This window comes from Cupressus sempervirens, chromosome 10 (assembly GCF_028749045.1).
Source record: "Cupressus sempervirens isolate cs-2001-9-10 chromosome 10, ASM2874904v1, whole genome shotgun sequence".
Classification (NCBI taxonomy): domain Eukaryota; kingdom Viridiplantae; phylum Streptophyta; class Pinopsida; order Cupressales; family Cupressaceae; genus Cupressus; species Cupressus sempervirens.
In genome coordinates this window covers 936,985,154-937,005,940 of record NC_143127.1, presented here as the reverse complement: position 1 = coordinate 937,005,940, position 20,787 = coordinate 936,985,154, and positions in this window count along the sequence as shown.

Here is a 20,787-nt window from a genome sequence, read left to right as displayed (position 1 = left end):
CAAAAACATCAACAAAGGTATCAATAGAGGAATGAGAGAATATAACCACATTTTTGTTCTTCAATATAGCATTTATAAGATTACCATCTTGAAAGTATGCAAAATCTGAGAAAATTGAAAAGGAAATCCAAGGAAATCCCCTAGCAAGAACATATTCCAAGTAAATAATTATAGTTCAAAAGGGCAAAAAAATTCATCAATCCAATCCCAATATTGTTATGCCCTACTACAAAACTAGCAAAATTTAGGAAGCAGTTAATATACCGAAGATGATCTAGCCCAAACGTAAGCTCTAAAAAAGAATACACTGGGAAAATGATCAATTTTTGGCTCTCTAATAGTAGACCAAATACTAAAAAAATTGCTTCTCCAAGCAACTTGAGAAGACCATGTACATGCTAGTAATAACCATCCACCTGACACAAATGTGGGGGCGGGGGGGCGGTGGGGGAGGGTGAATTAGTTATGTGCAATAATAATTAAATTTTAAATTTCATAATCAAATTACCAAATGAGAATATAACAATGCATAACAAGATAAAATCCAACACCATAATACAAAGATTTTTGTTCTCTAGGAAAATCACGTTAAGGGAAAAAATTGTATGGGAATGACACCCACAAGATCATGTACTAATATAAAAAATGTCCTTGTTAAGAGACTTGAGCCTATTAGGAATTGATACAATACATTTAGTACATAAGTCCCTAACATGACAAGTCCCTATTCAAGGGCAAGTCTCTGTTAATGGATTGAACCCCTATAAAAGGTTCCCAACCTATTAAGAGTCAATGAGAACAAAAAAGCTCAGTATTAAATAGCACTACTCAAAGAGAGAATGTTAAATCCACTTTCAAGAAGAAACACTATCTGAGATAAGAAGGTTAAAGCCAACTCTAACGATTTACAAATCTGAATAAGGAGTTGACTATTGATAATACACTTGTCTTAATAGTTCTAATGATTGCATTTGGGAACAATATTTGATTCCACTCATACCTCTACCAAAGCATCTGAAAAATTTTCATCTTATCTTTGATACCTACCATCAAGGCTCATACACATAATCGTATTCCCATTCATTCCTCACACTACAACCAAGAAAATTGCTTTCCTTTATACAATTTACAAACAAGCAATTAGGTCAAGATTCGACGACTTCTCCAATGCAAAAATAGTTAAATAGACTCATTCTAAGATGCACATGACAACTTTTACAATTATAAAAAACTTATAATTATCAAATTATATGTTATGATCCACAATTAATACTCTCCAGACCAAACTATTAGAAAGTAAAGTCAACTAAGATAACTGAGAGGGGAAAGGTGAATCAGTTATCCAATCAAAACAACTTTTATTAACCTTATTAAAACTAAAACATGTAATCAGCAAGTGCAATAACCACAAGAAGATAACCATACACAATAACACCAAATTTGTTGACTAGGGAAATCCTTGATCAGAGGGAAAACCTTGGTGGGGATGGTACCCAAAAAATAATGTACTAATATATAAGTTCCTTGCAAAAGGATGGATTTCGTTAGGAGCCATTGAAACGAATTTAGTACATATCAGTCCCTATTAGGAGACTTTGAATCCCTATGAGGAGTTATAACCCTTTTAGGAGTTGTGTGTAATGACCCTTTACTGATTTTTTTTTAATGATATTTTTAGCCTCAAATCAGAACTTTAAAATCAAACAACCAATATTACAAAGATCTGCCAATTTCCCAATAAAACCCAAATCGGGTATGTCCAAATTACTGCCAAAAACTTCACAACTTCACAAATTATTAATAAATCTGAAAATGGACATTTTTACAGAAATTTCACCAGCATAACAGCCTACAAAATGAAATTTCCAGATTTGTATAGCCTTTACACAACAGCTCACAAATGTAGGGCAAAACTATGCTCAATCGGGCTTTCGAAATTAACACAAAAATGCCCGAAAACACCACAAAACACTCATAAACTATCTCAGAAGTTTAATCACGACCCAATACATATATTCAGCTCTATTTTAACATCATAAAGTCTGAAATACAGTAGCAAACCAAACTGATATGAAAAACTCAACTGAAAACCCAAACTCAAACAAAAAAAAACTCCGAAAACACCCAAATCGGCACTATTCAGCACAAAGAAAAACTCTGTATGAGCATGCACATGGAATGGATTCAAACTCCCATCCTTAGCCTTCTTGGAAACCTACAAACTCCCGTTCTTGGGTCTCCTTCTCCACAGGTTTGGCAGCCTCTGAAGAACAACAAGAAAATTAGCAAGAATCAAGATGTAGAATGAGCCCAAAATGCCTCCAAACCCCTTTTAAAGAGGGCATAACCCTAACTCACGTCCAAGAGGGGTTAATAAAATATAGTTTAATAATAATTTTTATTTATTAGTCCATTGGTTTCCAAAGATTAGCCTCTTTTTCCGAAATTTCACCTTTTTGGAGCCTGCTTGCCTTAACAAAGTTTATTTTTTAAAATTATTTGAATAGGGGACATGACAAGTCCTCCCCTCCCAAATATTGCTTGTCCTCAAGCAATGAAGGTTGGAATTCTCAAGAATATGTGCTCCTTCCCAAGTTGCATCCTCTAGTGGTAATCCTTTCCATTTGACCAAATGCTCTATGATGCTCCTATTTCTCAACCTTTTCTCTCTTGTATCCAAAATCTCTTCTGGTATCAAAACTAATTTCCCTTCATCATCAAGAGGTGGTAATTCTGTAGATACTATGGTTTGCTGGCCTAGAACCTTCTTTAAGCAAGATACATGAAAAATATTATGTATTTTGCTGTTTGGTGGGAGCTCCAATTCATAAGCTACCTCTCCTACCTTCTTGATGATTTTATAAGGCCCATAGAACCTTGGCTTGATTTTCTCTGCCCCACTTCTCTTCAAGGTGCTTTGCTTATATGGCTGCAACCTAACAAATACCAAATCTCCCACCTCAAAAGATCTTTCAATCCTTTTCCTGTCAGCATATATCTTTTGTTGGTTTTGTACATGTTGTAGATTATCCTTGAGGGACCTTATTATGTCTTGGCTTTGCTTGACGAAATCACTTGCTGCGGGTACTCTGCTATCGGAAAGTATTAGATCAACAAAGGAAAGGGCATCATAACCATAAAGAGCATGAAAAGGAGGCATACCAATAGACATGTGATGAGATGTATTGTAACAATACTCCCCTAGGTGTAACCATTTCACCCAAGCATGTTATTGATTTGAAACATAGTTCCTCAAATATCCTTCTATCTATTTATTAACTATCTCTGTTTGTCCATCTGTTTGAGGGTGATAGCTAGTACTGGGAGTGAGTTCAGTTCCTGCCAAATGAAAGAGCTCCTTCCAAAAAGAGCTGAGGAATCTAATGTCCCGGTCACTAACAATGTTTCTAGGAAAACCATGTAATCTAAAAATTTCCTTGAAGAACAATTCGGCCACTTGTGATGCCTTGAAATCAGATGTGATAGGAAAGAAATGTGCATACTTAGTTAGTCTATCTACCACCACATATATGCAATCCTTACCTTGAACCTTGGGCAACCCAGTGATGAAATCCATGGAAATACTTTCCCATTTTTGTTCGAGAATAGGAAGTGGCTGCAACAACCCTGCAGGAAAATTTTGCTCACTCTTGCTTTGTTGGCATACCATACATTCCTTAATGTGTTTAAGGACATCCTCCTTCATACCCTTCCATGAAAATCGCTCTCGAATTTGCCTGTATGTCTTGAAGTATCCCTGGTGACCAGCCAAAGGTGTGTCATGAAAGGCCCTCAATATCCTCTCCTTAGTTTTTGACCCTGGCACTAAGAAGATCCTGTTCTTGTAATAAATCAATTCATCAACAACCTTGTACCTGTTATCATCCACTAACTTATCCAAAATCTTGGTGGCAAATGAATCTTTAGCATACTCTAAAATTATGGAGACTTTCCAATCAGCAGAGATAGATGATAAGGAACACAAAGTGGGCTTTCTTGAGAGAGCATCAACAACCACATTATTCTTTCCTTTCATGTATTCAATATCAAAATCATAAGCTTGCAATTTGCTTACCCATTTTTGTTGACGATCATTCAAATCCCTTTGGTTCAAGAAGAACCTGAGGCTATTATGGTCTGTCTTTACAATGAATCTCCCACATACCAAATATTGTCTAAACTTATGAAGTGCATGCATGATTGCCAACATTTCCTTATCATAGATGGAGTACCCTTTCTCTGATTGATTTAATTTTTGACTCTCAAATGCTATTGGATGTCCCCTTTGAGTTAGGACAGCCCCTATACCTTCTCCAGAAGCATCACATTCAACAACAAAAGGTAAAGAGAAATCTGGAATTGCAAGCATAGGGCATGAACTCATTACCTCCTTAAGCTTATCAAATGTTTTTTGTGCCTCTTCTGTCCAAACAAAAGCTCCTTTCTTTGTCAAATCAGTCAAGGGGGCAGCAAGCTGAGAAAATCCCTTGGCAAATCTCCTATAGTAGCTACACAACCCGAAGAAACCTCTCAACTATGTAAGATTAGTGGGTGGAGGCCAATCCAAAATTGCCTGAATTTTTTGTTGATCAACCTGTACTCCTTTAGAGCTTATAATATGTCCCAAATATAAGATCTCTGTCAAACCAAACTCACATTTAGATAGCTTAGCATAGAAGGATTGCTGCTCCAAGATTCCCAAAACAGTGTCTATGTGCTTTAGATGCTCTTCCCATGTTTTACTGTATATCAAGATATCATCAAAAAATACCAAAACAAATTTTCGAAGATGTTGACTGAATACCTTATTCATACAAGATTGGAATGTTGCAGGTGCATTAGTGAGTCCAAATGGCATAACAAGAAATTCAAAGTGCCCATAGTGGCATCTGAAAGCAGTCTTTTCCACATCTTCACTCCTCATTCGGATTTGATGGTAGCCTGATCTTAAGTCAATTTTTGAGAAGTATACAGCACCATGTAACTCATCAATGAGTTCATCTATGCGTGGTATGGGATACCTATTTTTTATGGTCTTCTTGTTTAGAGCCCTGTAGTCTATACACATTCTCATTGTACCATCCTTTTTCTTCACAAGTACCACAGATGATGCAAATGGACTAGAGCTAGGCCTTATGAATCCCATGTCCAGGAGTTCTTTAATAGTTTTTTCAATTTCTTCCTTATAACCTCTTGGATGGCGGTATGGGGTTGTTATAATTGGTTTGACACCCTGTTCTAACTCTATAACATGCTCAAAACCTCTATCTGGTGGTAATCCTGGAGGCAAATCATTGAAAACTATACTATGCTTATCAAGAATAATTTGAATTTCAAAATGGAAATTACCTTGATTCTTTGGAGAGCTTGTTGGTTGGATTATGACTCCTGCTGCCCATGTTACTTGTCCTCTTCGAAAAGTCCTCTCCATCCTCTTTGCAGAGACCGCCTTAGGTGCTCCATTCGATAACCCTCTCAATATGACTTCTTTCCCATTGGAATGAAATTTAAACTCCATAGTTTGATGGTTCATGTAATAGCCTCCGATAGAGTGCAACCATTGAACACCCAATACAAGATCTGTCTCCCCAATACCAACCACATAGAAGTCATCACATAACTCATAATCTCCTAAGGTCATCTTGAGTTGTTTCACCACCTGTGTGCAAGGCATAGTGAATCCATCAGCTACAGTAACATTGAATCCCTCAAAATCTTCTACTTTAAGCCCTCTTTTCATGACAAATCCCTCATCAATAAAATTGTGAGTTGCCCCACTATCAAGAAGAACAGTCAACCTTTGCCCTGCTAGTACCCCTTGAATTCGGAAGGGATGGTATCTTGGGACTCCTGATAATGCTGCTAAAGTGCCATCCTTGCTGATTTCTTTTACTTTCTCTTCTTCTACCTCCTCCTTAGTATCATGAAATTCCTCATGCTCATCTGAATCAGATTCTAAAGCAACTTCAATATAGTGCACTTGACCTTTCCCCAAACATCTGTGTCCTGGAACCCATGGTTCTCTACAAGTAAAACAAAGCTTTTTCCTTCGTAATTCACTCCTAGTCTCTTCATCTACCTTTTTTTTTGCCACATTTGTCACATCTTTTGGTGGTAGTGTTGGGAAAGTCTTTTTCTGAAAATTTTCCTTATGTTGCCAAAGATTTGGGGGTTTTTGATTAGTGATTGATTTCATAGGCACGCAAGTTTCAAGTTGCAAGCTTCTTTTGATAGCTTCTTGTAAGGTTGAGGGTGAGAAAGCCTTAACCAAACCCTTAACAGAATCTTCTAAACCATCAAGAAAAAGATAAACGATCCTCTTTTCACTCATATCAGGTACCATAACAGCCACTTTTTGAAATTCTTCTATATACTCATTAACTGATTTGGTTTGCTTCAACTTTGAGAATTCTTTAAAGTACTCTTCATCATCCTTGAGGTCAAATCTATCTATCACCCTTTGACTGAAATCTTCAAATGTAGTTACCTGATCGTGACCTTGAGTAGTCATTCCATGATACCACCAATCATAGGCTGCATCTTCCAAGTGTAGACTTGCAAATTGAATAGCATCACTCTCTTTCATGGGGTTAAGTGTGAAGAAAGTTTGTAATTTTTGTAGCCATGCTCTAGCTGAAATTTTATTTATTCCATCAAAAGTAGGTGCTGTAAACTTGCTTATTTTATTTTTGAGCTCTCTTCCACTTGTGTCATGCTCCCTCCTGTTCTCTTTCTTGGGCATCAAAGCGTTCATCATATCCACATATTCTCTAAAAGGAACTGAACTACGAAAGTCATCATCTAAGCCATTGTAAGTAGTTCTTAATGTAATCAAATTACCTGTAACCTCTTCCACTGGATTAATGGCTGGATTTGGTACTAGTGGCTCATCTGCAGGCAAAAAAATAGATTTGGTTGATTTAGATGGTGTGGATCTCCCATTTCTTGGCTCCTCTGAAGTGCTCCCTTTCTCATTAATAGATGCAATTCCTTGTAATTTTTCTGTCAATATTCGCAAAGCCTCTCTAGTTTCCGCCAAACCATCCACTGTTTGCTTCTGAGTATTTTGGATGTCTTGGAAGAATTTCTTTGCCATCTCATCTGGATCAGCCATACTTTTTTCTTCCTTGGATTTTGTACTTTTTCTTTCAACTGGGGGTTTGATCAAAGTTTCTTTATTCTTTTCTCGCTGCAAATATCTTTTTTCTCTTTCACTTAGTTGCATGCAATCATAAAATATGACATGCAAGATCTGGGTAGTTGTTAAAACTTGACATGCAAGTTCTACAAACCCTCAGGCTGGCCAGATCACGGCTCTGATACCACTGTAATGACCCTTTACTGATTTTTTTTAATGATATTTTCAGCCTCAAATCAGAACTTTAAAATCAAACAACCAATATTACAAAGATCTGCCAATTTCCCAATAAAACCCAAATCGGGTATGTCCAAATTAGTGCCAAAAACTTCACAACTTCACAAATTATTAATAAATCTGAAAATGGACATTTTTACAGAAATTTCACCAGCATAACAGCCTACAAAATGAAATTTCCAGATTTGTATAGCCTTTACACAACAGCTCACAAATGTAGGGCAAAACTATGCTCAATCGAGCTCCCGAAATTAACACAAAAATGCCCGGAAACACCACAAAACACTCATAAACTATCTTAGAAGTTTAATCATGACCCAATACATATATTCAGCTCCATTTTAACATCATAAAGTATGAAATACAGTAGCAAACCAAACTGATATGAAACACTCAACTGAAAACCCAAACTCAAACAAAAAAAAACCCCGAAAACACCCAAATCGGCACTATTCAGCACAAAGGAAAACTCTGTATGAACATGCACATGGAATGGCTTCAAAATCCCATCCTTAGCCTTCCTAGAAACCTGCAAACTCCCGTTCTTGGGTCTCCTTCTCCACAGGTTTGGCAGCCTCTGAAGAACAACAAGAAAATTAGCAAGAATCAAGATGTAGAATGAGCCCAAAATGCCTCCAAACCCCTTTTAAAGAGGGCATAACCCTAACTCACATCCAAGAGGGGTTAATAAAATATAGTTTAATAATAATTTTTATTTGGTAGTCCATTGGTTTCCAAAGATTAGCCCCTTTTTCCGAAATTTCACCTTTTTGGAGCCTGCCTGCCTTAACAAAGTTTTTTTTTTAAAATTATTTGAATAGGGGACATGACATTGTGCCAACCCTATTTTGACTTGTGGAAGGCAAAAGGAATCACCATCCAAATAGCTTCACAGGAAAGACCACCAAACTCACTGTTCAATTGGCCTCTGTATTATTCCTTTCAGAACAATACCAAAAGATCAACTGTCTACTAGCACTCTCTACTAAATATAATCACTTAACTCTTTCATTGTGCCTTTGATGCACTAAACACTTCTAAGATCTCAATAATAGAGCTGCAAATTTGCATGACACAAATCCCTTAGATTGCTTACTCGCATGTAATTCATACTTACAACTTGCTTACATTCGCTTGCTCCTTACATACTTAATCAAAAGGAAAATAGCTTTCCTTTACACCAAGTCCTCAAATTAATTTATTTAGTCAACCTTGAAGTTTTCTCAATTTACAATTGCAATAGGACCTCATTAAGATAAAGCAATACATGCTACATTACATCTTTTCACAATTACATAATAGTGTCATCTCACACTCTTCACAAATCTTCACACGTGCAATCTCAAACTTCACGCACTCAACCATATCATCAATGTGATGTATTCTAGCTCTATCTAAATGTGCTCAACCAGATTCTATTCCTATTAGGAGATATAATCCAATTACCAGAAACCACTTTTCAAGAACTCTATATGTATATTGTCTTTTGTAAATCTTAAGTAATTGTTACCAATCTTCGAATTTTTGCATATACACTTAACTATAGAATTAGGATACATTGTAGAAGATATCCTCAACTATGCTTGACCTCATCTTCAATGCTCAGACCTCACAATCTCAAAAAATGTATGATGATTTTCATACTTCGTAGAATAACCAATATGTTGACATCAATGACAAACACTACCATGAATGCAACATATGATCATACTTACAATCTTCCACATGCTCTAACAATGCTAGGATACACTCCCATAGGAATATCATCAATACTCATGCTAACAATCTACCCCTTTGGTATTGATGGCAACATTGATGAAAAATGTCTAAGTTCCAAAAATACCAAACATGTCACTCTGTAATAATGCCACATGGCTATAACTTGACCAATTCTAATTTTTGTGCTATATTTTCACCAATTCTTCCTCACAAATCATATGTTTAGCATTATTTTCGAACACTTGGATAACAACCTTAATCTGCAAAGTGTATGAATTCTAGATGGATAGATGTATATACTAGATATAATGGATAGATGGATGAATGTTGACATAAACATTTACTCTAATATATAATTCTACCATACATTTTACTGTGAAATAACAAGTGACTCACAACAATTTCTAATTTTATTCATTTACATATGCTGCAAAAATTTATCAAACTTACAAATAAATGATGGAACCTATTAATCTCATAGATGATGCCAAAGTTGTAGAACCATTCCCACTCAACACTAGCTAGAAATTGTAGAAACATAACCCCAAATATAAACACCCAACAACAGTAAGAATAGATGCTCAAGTACAAGGAGAAATGGCATCTTATCATGCAACAAACACATGACACAATAGATATACCTAGCGCCCTTGGTAAAAACATATGAAGCACCAAAAATGGTGAGCAATATATGTGAAATGATTGCCCAACAATTTGCAGATTGAAGTCATGCCTAGCAACATAAATGATTGGCATGGTTGAATAGATTTGTCAATCGGAAAGTTATCAAAAATAATGAAGATCCAATTTGCAATAACCCCAAATTGATTCTCCAATAAAAACCAAGGTCTTCCTAGCCACAATATGAATAGTAAGGAAGATATTGAGCAAATATCAAGTCCACTATACTTCAGCAATGGAATGAAAGCACTTCTTAGCTTAAAAACCCTTATACCTCAATAGAAAAAGCCACACAGACAACTAAAGAAAATAAATATCCAAGCATGTTTTTCTCAACAAATCAACTTGTATTCATAACCTCCACATGCCCTTTTGTTGCCAAAATGTAACTTCACTCAAGAAGCTTCACCACAAAACATTAATTAGAAGCTTCCATTAGATTCTTTCATTTGATGTGGCTTAACTAATTGATAAATGACTCTTTCCAATGATAACTCAACCTTCAACTTAAGTGAAATTATAAAGTTAAACTACAACTTTATAATAAGCTATTTAATTATTTAATAATAATTTGGCCACTAAAAATATAATAACTCCCAAAATACTCATCATTTAAATATGTCGTGTGAAATAGGAGCCATACCTATTATTTCTCCATGTGACCAAATGCACTTTCCAAAAATAGAAAGGGTCAATCTCAATTAATACTCGACTTAACACAAATAGTAAGTACATAAATCCAAGCCAAATGAAGTTCAATCTGAGCCAAATGAAGACCATGTAATGTCCCCTTTCTAGCATTCATAGCATGATGTTGTCGTTAGCCTATTTCCCCACAGTCCCGTAGGCTAACTAGGACATTAAAGGGGCTTAGAGGCCATTTGGCCTAGACAGTTTCAATTGCAGGTCTTTCTGAGGGGTTCTGGGGCAACTTTGGGCATACTTACTATTTATAGTAAGTCATCTTGGACATGGACGGACATTCAGTCACAGTGGTATGTCGATGGTAATTGTTTAAAATTGACAGGAAAACTTATTTATCATTGATAAGATTTGTTATGCATTGATAAAGCCATTTTATAATGTTAAATTTAAATATTTAACTTTATTAATGCATAGACTATAGTTTGTGGGAAATATTTAAATTAAAAGAGTTCCCTTTATTTTTATAACACATTGGAGACATAAGGTACATAAAGGGAGTTATGTTTTATCCCACATTGAGAAAATGAAGGATTGAGCTCTTGTGAGAACACTATAAAAGAGATGGAAGAGTTTTTTTTTTTTTTTTGTATGCTTGGATGAAGATTAATGTTATGTTGTTGGATATCTGATTATCGGGCTTGGAGGATGGAATCCCTCTTTGCTAGCATTCTCTTCACTATTGGAAGACACAGTCAAGAGGATCAAGGGTGTTTTCACTTCAGGAAACACACTGGGTTTTATTTGGGGCGTTCGCATAAAGAAATTTACAAGGGTTTGAGATGCAGATCTGAAGTTAGTTATTGCTATAGTGCCGCATGAACAGTATTTTGCTACAGTATGGTGTGAACAGTGTTGGTATCAAGGTTACTTGTTTTTTCAGCTGATTAGAAGTTTGGAGGGATGTCGACTACATCTGCAAAATACTACGGCAACTAATTCCAGGTTTCTTCTGTCAAATTTTGATACTTTGCATAATAATTGTTGAATATAAGTCTGAATAGTTGTTGCAGCCTTTAAGGCAGCTGTAAGTGCACATCTACATTTAAAAATCACCCTTTATCAACAGATTGAAAGAGTTTCCAGATTTTTCATATACTGTTGAATGTGTGCCAAGTGTTTGTGAAAATGTTGTGATGTGTATTATGCATTTTAATGTCACTTCATAGTTGTTCGTAAATCTACTCATTGGAAAGCAATTTATTGAGGAAATCACCTTTATGAGTTTGCATACAAAGTGTTTGACAATATTCCTTAAGTTAAATTTCTACAAGTCAAAGTTCAAATCAGGGGAGGATATTATAGTGGTATCAGAGCTATAAGTCCTGCCATCCTGTGGAGGTCTCATAGGAAATTTGGAACTGGCGAATAGAGGGGAAAGTGTTTGATGAAATGTCAAAACACTAAAATCAGAGCATTTATGTTTGAGCATGCGACAAGGGCCTTATAATTTTTGCAATACCAGAGCAAGACAAAGTAGGAGTTCAGACCTGCAAAGCAAACAGTCTAGTTCATCCGTACAGGGGGGTATAGAATCCAGTCATACAGACACAACGAAGGTATTCTTTGATCAAGACAGCAATATGGGTGAATGAGATGACAGGAATACAAGATTAGGTGGAGGCAGGAATGCCAGTCCAGAGCCTGGAGAGGAAAGATTCTTACAGTTATTAGAGACCTTGGTACAGGGTCAGCGAGTAGCAGAACAAAGGGCACATGAACAGAATCAGAGATTGGATCTTATGATGCAGATGATGGCTCGTCAAATGGGGTTGAATGCTAACATGGGTGGAGGAAATAATCAGAATGGTAACAATCAGAATGGAAATGATCAGGATGGGACACATAACAGAGATGAACAAGTTGGGAACAATTTCGGTCATGCACCCTAGCGAGCTAGGACAGTGAGTTCAAGGCCCATGATTCCTACATTTCCTCCTAGAGCTCCAGAGCAGCTCGTACCAGAGCCCCAGATTACTGATATACAGGACCAGTTGAGGAGAGATTGGGAAGCCGGAGGGCCAGATTTTACTGCTGTAATTACCTTTAGGGAGTATATGGATGTGCGGATGAAACATATGCCACGTGGACATGACAAGAACCAGAGCTATGAGCTACGAAAGAAAGTACGAAGACTTGAGTTACCATATTATGATGGCTCAGGAAATTCTACAGCAAGAGCTTGGGTTCAAAATCTTGACACATACTTTCAATTGAACCCTATGCCCAAGGAAGAAGCTATTAAGTACGCAGCAATTCATCTGGATGGGTTAGCACACGAGTGGTGGCATCATGGTATGGTCACTATGGGACATGCACACATTATCTCATATGTGGAGTTTACAGAGAGGTCGATTGAACATTTTGATAGGAAGGATCCAGAACTCCATTTCAAGGAGTTAGCTCAGCTTAAACAGTGGGGATCATTGGAAACATACATTTTAGAGTTTCAGAAACTTGCAGTGTTAGTAACAGATGTATCTGAACGGAGGATACTAGTTCTATTTATGGATGGGTTAGCTGATCCGTTGAGAGGGTGGATTAAAGCTCTCAACCCTCCCACTTTGCAGGAAGCCATTAAGAAAGCTCGTGACATGGATTTCTCTTCATCTTCAAAAAATAAATTCCAGGCAAAGAGTTTCCCTTCAAGGAAAGATAAGGACAGGAAACCTTTTCATAAAGAGGTTAAGCTAGCTAAGGAGGAAAGTAAGAGGTTGGACAATGAGACACTTAATGATCTCAGGAAGAAGAAGCTTTGTTTTCATTACAGGGAGCCTTGGGATTTGTCACATAAGTGTCCATTGAAAGAAAAAGCTAAGCAGATGGAGTACTTTTCAGCCGAAGAGTCAGTAGATGGAGATTCAGAGCAGTCATCCGAATCAGATGGAGATGATGATAGTTCTTCACAAGAGGAAGCATGTGGTGATAGCATGATAGCTCAGTTGTCAAGTATACAGGAGGCCGTCACTTTCAGAGTTAGGGGAACCTTGGATGGACAGAGAGTTGTGGCACTCATTGATACATAGGTGACACATAACTTCATTGATGAGAAGTTTCTGACACGTAGAGGGCTACATACAAAGGAGCATAGGGGATTTAAGGTGATGGTTGTCGATGGATTCAAAATTGAATGTACCAAGAAAATCTCCAACTTGCAGCTTCGTTTGGGAGATTATGACATGACAGGAGATTTCTTTGTGGTCAACATTGGTGATCAGGATATGGTGCTTGGGATGAACTGGATGAAGTATCTGGTAGAGTTTACACTTAACCTTGAGAAAATGGAAATGAGGTTTGAGGCAAATGGTAAGAAGATAGTGCTCAGAGGTTTTTCAGATGGGAGACTTCAAGTGGTGTCACTCAAGCGGATGCAGAGTTTCTTTAGACATGATCAGGTGCAGTGGGCAAAAAAGTTTAGAGTAATGCCTGAGATGACAGAGAAGCATAAACAAGAGTATCCACCTGATGTACAAAAAATAATAACCAAACATACTAAGGTGTTTGGTGAGATACCTCCAGGGAGACCCTTGGATAGGGGAATCGAGCATGTTATTGAATTAGAGGAAGGGGTTAAGCCAATTATCATCACATCTTATCGCCATCCGAAGAGATGTAAGGATGAAATAGAAAAGGAAATTAAGGAGTTGATTGACATGGGGCACATACGGCCAAGAAAAAGTCCTTTTGCTTCTTCAGTAGTATTGGTGAAGAAGAAGGATGGTACAATGAGGATGTGCATTGATTATAGGGAGCTAAACAAGAAGACAATCAAGAACCGATACCCTATCCCGCGCATCGATGAGCTTATTGATAAATTGCATGGTGCATGCTACTTCTCCAAGATTGATTTGAGATCCGGCTACCATCAGATACGAGTTAGAGAGGTGGATGTGGAGAAGACAGCTTTTAGATGCCACTATGGACATTTTGAGTTCTTAGTCATGCCCTTTGGGTTGACAAATGCCCCTGCCACTTTCCAGTCCTGTATGAATAGAGTGTTCAAAGATTAGTTGAGGAAGTTTGTGTTGATATTTTTTGATGATATACTGATATACAACCATACTTGGGAGGAACATTTGAAGCATATTGATACAGTGCTCAGTATTCTAGAGAGGGAGTCATTATATGCCAAGATGAGTAAATGTGAGTTTGGGATGATAGAGTTGCTCTATCTAGGGCATATTATTAGTGCAAGAAGTGTTTGGGTTGACCCAGACAAGATCAGGCCCATTCTGGATTGGCCACTACCGAGGAACACTTCACAACTCAAGGGATTTCTCGGGCTTTGTGGGTTCTACCGCAGATTTGTGAAGGGATTTTCATAGATAGCAGCACCACTTACAGATTTGACACGGAAAGATAGTTTCAAGTGGTCAGAGAGGGCTCAAGATTGTTTTGACAGGTTTAAGGAGCTGATGAGTACATGTCCTGTTTTAGCCATTCCAGATTTCACCAGGCCCTTTGAGCTACAGTGTGATGCCTCGAGAGAGGGCATAGGAGCTGTTCTCATGCAAGACAAACATCCCATCGCATATGAGAGTAGAAAATTATGAGGTGTGGAGAGAACCTACAACATCTATGACAAAGAGATGCTAGCAATCATGCACGCACTAGCTAAGTTCAGGCAGTACTTAGTAGGAAGCCGGTTCACAGTAAAAATAGATCATAATAGCTTGAAACATTTCCTTGGACAGAAGGACCTTAATGACAGGCAACAGAAATGGGTGAGTAAATTACAGGCCTAAGATTTCGAAATAGCCTATGTCAAAGGGAAGAAAAATATTGTTGCAGATGCTTTATCTAGAAGGCCTCATTTGCTTATTGTTGGGATATTCATGGATGATTGGAGAGAGATGATCTTGGCAGAATATGCTAAGAATAGTTTGGCATCTAGCATTATTGAGGGAGCTATTCAAGATAGTCGATACACTATCGTAAATGATCTGATCATCTACAAGGAAAGGATTTATTTAGTAGCCGGGTCTGCTATGAAGCAGAAGATTTTGAGGGCATTTCATGATTCACCAATGGCAGGACATCCCGAATTCTTTAAGACATATCGGCAGGTGAGAGAGCACTTCACTTGGAAAGAAATCAAATCAGAGGTGCTTCAGTTTGTGAGGGAATGCCCTGTGTGTCAGCAGAAAAAATAGGAACATTCTTTTTCGGGTGGTTTACTACAGCCCCTACCCATACCAGAGAAGAAGTGGGATAGCATTTCCATGGATTTTATCATAGGCCTCCCCAAGGCACAGGGTCAGGATTGTATCTTTGTTGTGGTAGACAGATTGACGAAATTTAAACATTTCTTTGCAATTTCATCTACATATTCAGCAGCACAAACAACAGAACTATTTTTTCGAGAGGTATTCAGACTACATGGGATACCACGGAGCATAGTCAGTGACAGAGATAGCAGATTTATGAGCCACTTTTGGCAGGATTTGTTCAAGTTATGTGGAACAGAGCTCACTCCGAGTAATAGCTACCACCCCCAAACTGATGGGCAGACAGAGATAGTGAACAAATGGGTTGAGGGGTACCTTCGAAACTACATTGCAGGAGAGCAGAAGGCTTGGGTGAAGTGACTACATCTAGGGGAGTACTGCTATAATACCTCTTTCCATATGTCTATTCAAATATCCCCTTTTATGGCACTGTACGGGTATGATGCTCCTAATTTTTTGGATTTTTTATTTGGGGACAGCAAGGTGCCTAAGGCCAAGGATACTTTGCAGGAGTTCCAGGACATTATGCGATCCTTGAAGGAAAATTTGCAAAAAAGCACAAAATTAGCTGAAGCAATATGCTGATCAGCACAGGGTTGAGAGGTCTTTTGAGGTGGGAGATATGGTGTACCTCATGTTACAGCCATATAGACAGTCCTCTCTCAAGAAGAGTGGAGCAGAGAAATTGAAACCACGCTACTATGGATCGTTCAAAGTAATCATGAGAGTGGGCGAAGTAGCTTATGAGTTGGAGTTGCCTGCAGACAGTAAAGTGCATAATGTGTTCCATGTGTCATGCCTTAAGAAGGCATTGGGTCATAATGTGGTGCCTTCAGTAGTATTGTCACCTCTTTATGATGAGGGAAAGCTTATCTTGGTTCCCAAGGCCATACTTGACTCCAGGGAGAGGGTGCTTCGCAGGAGGACTATCAGGGAGTATCTAGTGAAGTGGAGGAACCTACCTGTCGAGGATGCTACTTGGGAAAATGAGCAGATATTGTAGCATCCAGAGCTGAAATTGCTTGAGGACAAACAATTTTGGGAAGGGCGGACTGTAATGTCCCCTTTCTATCATTCATAGCATGATGTTGTCGTTAGCCTATTTCCCCACAGTCCTGTAGGCTAACTAGGACATTAAAGGGGCTTAGAGGCCATTTGGCCTAGACAGTTTCAATTGCAGGTCTTTCTGAGGGGTTATGGGGCAACTTTGGGCATACTTACTATTTATACTAAGTCATCTTGGACATGGCTGGACATTCAGTCACAGTGGTATGTCGATGGTAATTGTTTAAAATTGACAGGAAATCTTATTTATCATTGATAAGATTTGTTATGCATTGATAAAGCCATTTTATAAAGTTAAATTTAAATATTTAACTTTATTAATGCATAGACTATAGTTTGTGGGAAATATTTAAATTAAAAGAGTTCCCTTTATTTTTATAACACATTGGAGACATAAGGTACATAAAGGGAGTTATGTTTTATCCCACATTGAGAAAACGAAGGATTGAGCTCTTGTGAGAACACTATAAAAGAGATGGAAGAGTTTTTTTTTTTTTTTTTATGCTTGGATGAAGATTAATGTTATGTTGCTAGATATCTGATTATCAGGCTTGGAGGACGGAATCCCTCTTTGCTAGCATTCTCTTCGCTGTTGGAAGACACAATCATGAGGATCAAGGGTGTTTTCACTTCAGGAAATACACTGGGTTTCATTTGGGGCGTTCACATAAAGAAATTTACAAGTGTTTGAGATGCAGATCTGAAGTTAGTTATTGCTATAGTGCGGCATGAACAATATTTTGCTACAGTACGGCGTGAACAGTGTTGGTATCAAGTTTACTTATTTTTCTGGCTGATTAGAAGTTCAGAGGGCTGCCGACTACATCTGCAAAATACTACGGCAACTAATTCCAGGTTTCTTCTATCAAATTTTGATACTTTGCATAATAATTGTTGAATACAAGTCTAAATAGTTGTTGTAGCCTTTAAGGCAGCTGTAAGTGCACATCTACATTTAAAAATCACCCTTTATCAGCAAATTGAAAGAGTTTCCAGATTTTTCATATACTGTTGAATGTGTGCCAAGTGTTTGTGAAAATGTTATGATGTGTATTATGCATTTTAATGTCACTTCATAGTTGTTCGTAAATCTACTCATTGGAAAGCAATTTATTGAGAAAATCAGCTTTATGAGTTTGCATACAAAGTGTTTGACAATATTCCTTAAGTTAAATTTCTACAAGTCAAAGTTCAAATCAGGGGAGGATATTACAGACCAACTAGTAGCTTACTAAATTGTGGAGAAGACAAGACCCTCCCAAGTCAAGCCACTACCACAGAAGACCCTCTATTCAGAATAATTGGCCCATGAGGATCTCAATAATAGGCTAATCTCTCAAATTCTAATGTCAAAAAAAATGAGGACATTACAGTCCTCTTTCCTTGAGATTGCTTGTCCTCAAGCAATTTGGAAATATAGTGAACTCCAATCTCCACCTAGACCCTAAATGAAAAAGTGTGTGGCATCCCTATCAACACTAAACCAATTGCATACCATGAACATCATTAGGACCAACACCATAACCTACATTATAGCACTCAAAACATGTGCTAATGATGTAGGAGTTAGAATATCACCAAAAGAAAACCCCACAAGAAATCTCTTTTCCTTGGTCGCCACCCCCATAATATATACTAGACTAGAATCTTGATCAACAATCCCTTACCAATTGCATACCATGAACATCATTAGGACCAACAACATAACCTACATTATAGCACTCAAAACATGTGCTAATGATGTAGGAGTTAGAATATCACCAAAAGAAAACCCCACAAGAAATCTCTTTTCCTTGGTTGCCACCCCCATAATATATACTAGACTAGAATCTTGATCAACAATCCCTTGAAGAGATGTAACTATAGGAGAATCATATGCACCTATGCCAATTGTATCAAAAATAGGTGTAGCCACATCAAAATATGTTGTCACGTGAACATCACCAACTGCCATGATAGAAAAGTGAATTGAATGTGTAGATGGTGAAAAATGAGTCCAACTCCACTCAGGTGAGTGAACAATAACAATCTAAAAAAATGGATTGTCATAAGACAACGTTGCACCCATGTCAAGTATAGGATTATCCATAAAGTGAGCCTCACCATTGTGTTGATTTGAACTCTAACATGACTCTACCTCGACACCACTCACCTCATCATCATTGACATGTGTGCTATCATCAAGGTAGACATCTACAACCACTGCATGCATACTACTAAACTCCTCACTAGATGGCTCAACTGACATAGAAGTGGTTTCTAATATGACAGGATCCTCACATGCTTTTACTCCCACTATCTTTCATCACCGTCAAATACATGGCCTGGGAACTTATGCCAACAACTGCATCATCTAGCTCACCCTAACATGAATTCTCATCACATTTTACCACAACTATTCCCAACTTATTCGATGTCTCATAAGAAATCTCTTGTACATTTTTAGCTACAACTATATCATCACATTTTGCTCTTCAAAAAAGTGATATCATCCTCTTCTCAAATCTTAGATTTGGAATCAATTGGGTCATATGTTTCTGATTTTGATTCAGCTCATTTACTAGCACATCCAAATATTTCACAATACTCTGTATCTTAGATTCTCCATCCCTAGGCAGATAAGTATGCCCTTTGTGGGTATAATCAATACCAAATCTCCTGTCACCAACCATAACACTAAAAACTAAATCATAAAATCAATCTGAAAATCTATGAAGTAAGCACTAATCAAAATAATAATTGATCCCAATTCCTGTAGGTTAGTAGGAAATCGTTCTGATACCATAGTAATAACCCCACCTGGCTTTAACTTGACCAATTCTAATTTTCACTATATTTTCACCAATTCTTCCTCACAAATTAGATGTTTGGCATTATTATGGAACACTTGGATAACAACCTTAATCTTCAAAGCAAATGAATTCTAGATGGATCTAGATGCATACACTAGATATAATGACCCTAATACCATATTGTTCATCTCTGTCAAATACATGACCCTGAGAACTCATGCCAACAACTACATCGTTTGACTCAATTTGACATGAATTTTCATCACATTCCATCACAACTATGCATAACTTATGTAGCGTCTCATAAGAAATGTCCCACACATTTGTAGCCGCAACTATATCATCACATTTTTCTCTTCAAAAAAGAGATATCATGCTCTACTGAAATCTCAGATTTGAAATTAGTTGGGTCATTTGTTTGTGATTTTAATTTCTCTAGCACATCCAACTATTTCACAATACCCCATATCTCAGATTCTCCATCCCTAGGTGGATAAGTATACCCTTTGCGGGTATAATGAATACCAATCCTCCTGTCATTGTCCATAATAGTTAAAACTGAATCACAAAAAACAATCTAACAATCTATGAAGTAAGCACTAATCAAAATAATAACTAAGCCTAGTTCCTGTACGTTGGCAGGAAATCACTCTAATACCACTGTAATAACCCCACTTGGCTATAACTTGACCAATTCCAATTTTTACTATATTTTCACCAATTCTTCCTCACAAATCAAATGTTTGGCATTATTGTCAAACACTTGGATAACAACCTTAATCTTCAAAGCATATGAATTCTAGATTAATAGATGCATACACTAGATATAATGGATAGATGGATGAATGCTGATATAACATTTACTCTAATATATAATTTTTCCATACATTTTACTCTGAAATAACAAGTGGCTCACAAAAATTTCTAAGTTTATTCATTTACATATGCTGCAACAATTTATCAAACCTACAAATAAATGATGGAACTTGTTAATCTCAAAGATGATTCCTAAGTTGCAAAACCATTCCCACTCAACAATAGCCAAAAATTGTAGAAACATAACCCCAAATATATACACCCAGCAACAGTAAGAATAGATGCTCAAGTACAAAGGGAAATGACATCTTATGATGTAGCAAACACACACCACAAGAGAGGTACCTAGCACCCTTTGTAACAACATATGAAGCGCCAAAAATGGTGAGCAATATATGTGAAATGATTA